Genomic DNA, 6,399 nt, shown 5'->3' with positions numbered 1-6,399 from the left:
CTTTCAGTTGGTCACTTAACAATGTAGATTCTTCCTCAGAAACATCTCTCAGCTCCAGCACTGCCTCTTCACTTCTACCACCTTAGTGCCAGCCTCATCAACTCTTTCTGAGATGAGTAGTCAAGGGTCCATTTGGTCTCCCTGTCTACCTTATCTTTGCAACCGTCTCCTATGACCATAATATGAAAAAAAACACAAGTCTTAGCATGTCTCTTCCCTGCTAGAAACACCTTCACTGCCTCACGGTTACTTGTTCGCAGGTCTCAGTGCCATCCATGCCTTTCCAGCCTGTTGGCAATTTATCAGTTGGTGCAGCCCCGCCAGTCTCCCGTTAGCACCAGGGGCTCTGATGTTTTTGTTTCCTAGGCTACAGGTCCTGCTTAAGATGTCCTCTCACCTCTTCTTGACTTTGCAGAGTGCTACCCAGGCTTGATGACGGATGGTCAATGCCTTTCATTTCGGTGAGCTTTCCCCTCCCCCTCCAGATGATGTCTTCCTCCCTGGTACTCCTGAAAAAAGAACCCATTCTGCTGTAGTTGAAGGTTTGCTTCCCAATAAACCTCTTTTATCAAGCTCATATTAGACAAATAATAATTTCAGTGGGGAAAGGGACATAATAAAACACAATAATTTATTTGTTCTCTTATAGAAATCTTAATAACCAGAGTAGTCACAGATCCAAGTGACAAAGAAAATTAAATACAATAGCTGAAGTTTATTGAGTACTTGGGGCTTCCCAGGTGGTGCTAGTGGTAAAGAACCTGCTTGCCAGTGCAAGAGACATAAGAGACATGGGTTCGATTCCTGGCTTGGGAAGATCCCCTGGAGCAGGGCATGGAAACCCACTCGAGTATTCTTGCCTGGAGAATCCCATGGACAGAGAAGTCTGGCAGGCTCTAGTCAATAGATCACAAAGAGTCAGACACGACTGAAGCAACTTAGCATGCACCCAAAATTGAGTAGTTACGACCTGACCAACTCTGTTAAAGGTTTGTATTGTAAATCTCACAGCAACCCTGTGAGAAGCACCTACATAATCCCTCTGCCTTGACTTTGTGCAATGAGCCAGATCAGACTAACTGAATAAAGCAGGGCTGTTAGCAGAATTACCTTAGAATCTATATTTAAAAATCATTCCAACAGCTGGGACAGCCTCTCTGTACTATGCAGCAAGAGATGGGCTACATTATTTTACAATCAATACAGGAAATTTCTATACTCCATCAAGTTTTCTGTGAATATAACTAAGAAAATGAGTTACTTGCTGTTTACTCTGGGAAACTGTCAGTGAATGGTCTATCATGCTTCTCCTAATCAAGACACTAGGTGGCAGTGTTTTTACTGAAACGATTTTAGAAGAAACCAGGACTAGGTTTTCATCTTCTGAGTATAAAAATTGTGCTTATGCAACAAGGACCAAAGAGGCAATGCATCTTGAATCCAGCACTGGAGCAGCCTGTGCTCAATATTATAATGCTTCATGCAGGGGTAAAACACACACAGACACCTGTCTAGATTTCAGAAAGATTTCTGAAATACGATCTTGAAAAAAATGAAAAAAATAAAAAACAAGTTCTCTCACTCAGTTCCCTCCTCCAGAGCACGTTTTCTAATCATATTTGAATTTGTCCAACAAACCCAATAAGATAAATGTTCACTGATTTCACTGGTTGAGGACGTGCTGCTATCGGCCCAAAGGGGAAGAGCTGGCTTCTCATCGGCACCTGCTGCCACTCATCAGGTGTCACCAGTGGCGGAAGACTGACACCTGAGGCCAAAGAGGCGAAGAGGCATCCGTGCTCTTGGATTGGAGTCCTGGAACCAGGCCAAACAGAACACAATCGAATTCCTTTTATTATCTCTTAAGACCAAAAGGACATGTTCTCCTGGACTGGCCAGAACTACTGAAGGAGGTGAAGAAGTATACAAACTATGTCTTCCTGGAGGGAGGTATTTTATTTTTAGAAAAACAAATTAATGGCACAGCAGATATTCTTTGTTGGTCCTCACAAATTCTTTTTGCACTAAAGTTTGCAGTTGGGGACTTCTGAGGGTCTCATATTTGCATAGGCATCCTCAGCATATGAACTGTTATTTACAGTTGCCTACATTAATTTACCAATGCATTATGTGTATTATAAGGCATATAGAAAAATATAAATATAGATTTTAATAGGGAATGAAATTAAAATAAACAAAGGCAGAAGCTCTATGACATTCCTCTGGGTGACCTCTAAGGAAAGGACACCTCACTTAGGAGTCCTCTGACAATAGTGCAGTGGTTCCTAATATCTGGGTGGGATGAGAGTGATGTCATACGGGTGTCTGATCTTGCTATGCTCCCCGGTTCTGTGAGTCAGAGGGTGAAGGGGCTCTTGTCTACACATTTTCAGATGAGAAATCAGACTTATAAGGATGAAATGAGCTGCCCATGTTACCTTATGGAAGCAGAAGACATATCAGGTTAACTTGTTCTGAAAGTACCACAATAATTTTATCTTTAAAGTGTTTTTGAATCAGAACTTAAATTCTCAGGGCTGTAAAGAAAGTGAGAAGTGCATGGGACTTCCCTGGTGGTCCAGTGATTAAGAATCCACCTTCCAGTGTGGGGGACGTGGATTTGATCCCTGGTAGAAGGCGATGGCACCCCACTCCAGTACTCTTGCCTGGAAAATCCCATGGACGGAGGAGCCTGGTGGGCTGCAGTCCATGGTAGGGTCGCTAAGAGTCAGACACGACTGAGCGACTTCACTTTCACTTTTCATTTTCATGCATTGGAGAAGGAAATGGCAACCCACTCCAGTGTTCTTGCCTGGAGAATCCCAGGGATGGGGGAGCCTGGTGGGCTGCCGTCTATGGGGTTGCACAGAGTCGGACACGACTGAAGTGACTTAACAGCAGCAGCAGCAGCAGCAGCAGCAGCAGCAGCAGCAGCAGCAGCAGCAGCAGCAGCAGCAGCAGCAGCAGCAGCAGCGGAACTAAGATCCCAGATGCCACAGAGCAACTAAGCCTGTGCTCTGCAACAAGAGGGCTGTGTGCTGCAACTCGAGAAAACTGCTCACCGCAAGGAGAAGCCTTTTTGCTGCAATGAAGACCCAGCACAGCCAAACACACACACACACACACACACATAAAGATGTTGACATGGATGGGTGTAAGCACTGTTTTTTCTTCCTGGCTTTCAACACTTATTAAATATTAATGTTTAAAATTTATGTTTTCCAACTTAAAATACGCTGTATGCACAAACTTCTTGTTAGTAAAGTTGACCGCAGCCATCAAAACTAAAGCCACTTTGTGTCTCATCCAGTGTGTATGTTCATTGCGGCCAAATACAAGAACAGCATTTTTTCTGATGAGACTATGTTAAAAAGCTGTTTGGATAATTTGAAATGTTTATGAACCCTTCAAAACAAAAATTCACGTCTACTTGTCACAGTTTATTACACATATTAAAAATATTTTTTAAATGTCAGTTTGGAATTTTTCCACTGTAAGATTTCAATAAATAATTTTTATCTGGACTCTACTTGCATCTTCAAAATTCAGAGCACTCACAAGCCATCACACATCACCTTCACTTCTAAGTGGTTTCTAAGTGAGATAACAACATTATTTGACTCCATAAAAGATGTGGCCACTGAAAACTGTATTCTCCCAAATAAACATCCTTGTATAACATGAAGAATCTTTTTTCTTTTTCATGCAGTAGTATATTTATGATCTCCATAACATGGCTACTTCAGAGATTGTAACCCAATCTTCACTAAAGTATAACACATATGAAAATGTGTATAAATCTTGTGTATGGCCTGATGAATTTGCCAAGTAAACATGCTCATATACTAACCCAAATGAAGTGAGAATCACTAGTTCCCTGAAGGACCTTGTATGCTACCCTCTAATCACCTCTGCCCAGGGCCGCATATTCCTTCTGCTATAAGTAATCCCATCCTGACTCCTCACACCACAGATGAAATCTGCCTGGCTTGGACTCTTTTATGAAATGGTACATAATGACATATACAGTCGATTGTGTTCGAGGGATTTCCCTGGTGGTCCAGTGGTTAAGACTCTGCACTTTCACTTCCAGGGGCACTGGTTCCAGCCTTGGTTGGGGAACTAAGATCCCATATATCATGTGGTATGGCAAGAAAAAAAAAAAGATTGTGTTTAATGTTTGAGACTCTGTTGCTGCATCTAATTTTAGTGTGTTTATCTCATTGTAGAATATTCCACTGTATGAATACACCGATTTTATGCATACTATGGTAGATGGGCATTGGGGTTGTTTCCAGATTTGGGCTATTATAAGCAGTGCTGCTACGAACATTCTCATATAGATTTTACGTACATGTTTCTGCTGGGTACACCTCTGGTGGGATTGTTGGGAAGGGCCGTTATGTTGACTTAAAACTCAACTTTCAAAAAACTAATATCATAGCATGTGGTCCCATCACTTCATGGCAAATAGATGGGAAAAAAATGGAAACAGTGATAGACTTTACTTTCTTGGGCTCCAAAATCACTGCGGACAGTGACTGCAGCCACAAAATTAAAAGGTGCTTGCTCCTTGGAAGAAAAGCTATGACAAACCTAGACAGCACATTAAGAAGCAGAGACATCACGTTGCTGACAAAGGTCCATATAGTCAAAGCTATGGTTTTTCCAGTAGGCATGTACAGATGTGAGAGTTGGACTATAAAGAAGGCTCAGTGCTGAAGAACTGATGCTTCTGAATTGTAGTCCTAGAGAAAGTGAAAGTGAAGGTCGCTCAGTCATGTTGGACTCTTCGTGACCCCATGGACTGTTGCCTGCCAGGCTCCTCTGTCCGTGGAATTCTCCAGGCCAGAATACTAGAGTGGGTTGCCTATCCCTTCTCCAGGGTATCTTCCTGACCCAGAATTCGAACCAGGGTCTCCTACATTGCAGGCAGATTCTTTACCACCTGAGCTACCAGGGGAGCCCCTGGGAGAAGACCCTTTGAATCCTTTGGACACCAGGGAGATCAAACCAATCAATCCTAAAGGAAATCAACCCTGAATAGTCATTGGAAGTACTGAGGCTGAAGCTGAAGCACCAGTACTTTGGCTACCTGATGCAAACAGCTGACTCACTGGAAAAGACCCTGATGTTGGGAAACACTGAGGGCAGAAGTGGGCGACAGTGGATGAGATGGTTGGATGGCATCATCGACTCAATGTACATGAGTTTGAGCAAACTCTGGGAGTCAGTGAAGGGAAGGGAAGACTGGCGTGCACAGTCCATGGGGTCACGAACAGTTGGATATGACTGAGTGACTGGACATTATGCTGGATCTCAGCAGACTCCCATTAGCAGGCCACCATACCGACAGGCCAACACTTGGGATTTCTCCCAGTTTCAGCCATTCAGGGAGGTGTATAGTGGCACTTCATTGTCTGCATTTCCCTGGTGTTATGAAGTTAAACACATTTTCATGTATTTATTAATCATACTTACATCCCATTTTGAGAAGTACCCAATCGAATCTTTTGCCCACTTTTCTGCTGGTTTATCTTTTAAATAATTTATGGAGTTCTTTATATATTCTGGATGCAGGTTCTGTCCAATCCCCATTCTGCAAGCACCTCCACCCACTTCATGGCTTGCCTCTACTAGTAATGGTGGCTTTACTGTATTGCTTTGTTTCGTAAAGGGAGATTAAAGAGAGTTTTTACAATATTTACAGTGATCCAGGAAATGAGTCAATTCCTTTGCCTCCTTCTGTCAGGTGACTGTTAGAAGCACACAAAACTAGTATTAGGAGTTCACTTTTAGGTTATTTGTTATTATAAAGTCATGGAAATGATTCCTTATTATATGAAAGACTCATGGATTTCAGACTTGGTTAGCCAACTCCCACAATGACACAGCAAATTCCTTGTAAAATGTCTCTCATTGTACATGTCTAGCAATAGTTCTGCTTCTCTGGTTAAATCCTCAACAAATACAAAGATCATAGGATCACACAATTATTTTTCTTTATAAAGGAATTATCTACATGAAAAAATTTGTGAATTAAAAAAGTTTTCTTATTAGAGGACACAAGTTTGTTCAGACTTAGAACCATTTGGGTGCAGTTCATTGTAGGGTTCAATCTTGACTACTAATATTTAAATAGTAATAATTTTAAAAAAGTTTAGTCTAATTCACATTTATATAGTACTTATTTTATAACTTTAAAAACCTGATGTCTTCCTCTATCACCATGTAATATGCACTCTTCTTAAATGTTTAAAATGTATAATTTTTGTGCTCTTCAACAGAAAAATATATTTCTTTTAAAACAACCAGAATTCACCTATCATGTTTCAAAGGTGTGTCCATTAAGTTCTCGAAGGAACACACTCTGGTACTTACAAAGAGAATCATTACTTT

Source organism: Capra hircus, chromosome 12 (genome assembly GCF_001704415.2).
Source record: "Capra hircus breed San Clemente chromosome 12, ASM170441v1, whole genome shotgun sequence".
NCBI classification, from domain to species: domain Eukaryota; kingdom Metazoa; phylum Chordata; class Mammalia; order Artiodactyla; family Bovidae; genus Capra; species Capra hircus.
The sequence above is the reverse complement of the archived record's forward strand: the minus strand, read 5'-3'. Positions refer to the sequence as shown.